Consider the following 2,072-nt stretch of genomic DNA (forward strand, 5'->3'; position numbering starts at 1 on the left):
CAGAACCAGTGGGTGCTTGGCTGTCCACGGCAAGAAGTGCTGAAGTTAAACTCTGCTTGTCTGCCTTTCAACTCAGTCGGAAGCATGTTTACTCAGAAGTAAGTCCCACCACTTCCAAGGATGGTGCTTTGGGCTCCTCTCCATTTGGGTTTTCCAGTGCCTGGTGGTCGATGGCAAATAGGAAAGACAGCACTGAGCACTGTTCTGCCATTCTTGTATTTCTGCTAGTTTAATGATACATTTCCTATCCTGAGATTTCCAAAGGTCTCTGGACTGAAACCTGTGAGATACAGATATTATACGGATGATAATAATGCTACCATTGAAGCAAGATCTGAGTGCCAAGCCACAGGTATTTTGAAACCATCTAATCAAATGAAAACTAACAATCTCTTCTGAGCAAACAGAGAGAATGTTTTGGAATGCCAAATGACCTGTTTGTTGTTGTTTTTTTTTTTAAAAAAAAAACCTCACGGAAAGAAGTTTGCTTTATCATCTGCTACATTTGAGTGGGAGATTTATAACAAACCTCTGCAGTATGATATGATATGGACTACAAATGGGATTATTCACAACCATTTTTTCCCATTTGTAACTGTTGTCTGAAGCTCCTGAAGGTCATACATTAAATGGGCCGCCCGTGTCTGTCCTCCTTGAAAAAGAGCAAAAGGGGGGGGGGTGCATTACCTTCTGGTGCAGCTGGTTATGCAGGGAAACAATAAATGGGAGAAGTGTTGGGTTGTCCTAAATGGTACAAATTGAATCGTGCTGACATTTTACAGAGCGGCAAATTGCTTATCTTATTCAAGTGCCTGATTTGTTTGCTTCTTGATGAGTTTTGCACCGTCCTTTGAAAGCAAAAGATAAATCTGGAGGAGGCCACTGAGGCTTGCATTTGAAAACAGAAAAGGGGCAGGGAAGGAATCGGTGGATGTATTTCAAAGCATCGGCATTCAAACGGGGTGGGGAGAAGTTTCCTATGAGCCCCTAATTTTGTGTGGTTTCGGCTTGCGTCATGCAATAGCAGTTCAAAGCAGGAAGACATGACTGCAAACCAACAGCCGTGTTTCCTATCTACACCCACAAATGACTATTTGCCTTCCAGGAATCTTTGTACGATCTGCTACCCCTCCAGTACCTTCCTGCAGGCAATGGCTTGAAACATCTTGAATGACAAACTGCAGGCATTCTTTTATCCCAGTACTGAAAAATGGAGGTGACGTGCCTTCATGACTCTTTCCTTCAGTTTGCCAAACCTGAGGCTATGCTTGCTCTACTTTGGGGATGCTGCTGAGCTGCTGAAACTCGGGGGGGGGGGGGGGGGAGAACAGGGTGGTGGAGCATGAAAGGAAGCCCCTTGCAAGTTGAGCCCCAGCTGGTCTCATCAAGGCTCAAAGGAGCAGTCCTTTAAGTGGTGTTTGATAGGTAGAGGGAAGGCTCATGGAGAGGTCTATCTGCTCCAGTGCTCCATTCAAAGTAGACCCATTGTGTGTAGTGGAGGACATGCACAGTAGATTTCACTCTAAGACTGCAGTTCTATGCATATTCCCTTGGGAGCAATGCACACTGAACCCCATAACGGTTGCTTCTGAAATGCATTGAAATGGGCTGCAGGAGGTTTTTTTTCTTGATAGCCCTCAATCCCTGCACCCTATATTTAGACCTATGGACTTCAATTATTTGTCAGGGACTGGCAGGCCTTCAGATAGTCTGTGGCAGAGGCAGGGGACCAGGGGAGTGACCCAGGAGAGGGGACCAGCAATTTATGGGGTTTGATGCCACCCGCGAGGCAGGAGACAGGGCAGGGGGAGGAAGGAGAGTCAAGGCAGTCTGAGACGAAGAAAGGTGCACCGGGTGTGGTAGAAAAGGAGGCTGGTCAGCTGATAGACAGGTCAGGATGGGTGCGCAACCTGTCAAGGGAGGGTATATAAGCCTGTTGCTCCCTGTTGCTGCAACTGCTCCTCAGAGCCTACACCTGGGGACAGCTGCCTAGAGGCTAGAGGCATGTGTGCATGTGTATCCAATGTGGATGCACTGAGTGGCCTTTGGCAAGTTACTGCCTCCGTTCCCAG

Source organism: Podarcis cretensis, assembly GCF_951804945.1.
Source record: "Podarcis cretensis genome assembly, chromosome: 1".
Taxonomy (NCBI): Eukaryota; Metazoa; Chordata; class Lepidosauria; order Squamata; family Lacertidae; genus Podarcis; species Podarcis cretensis.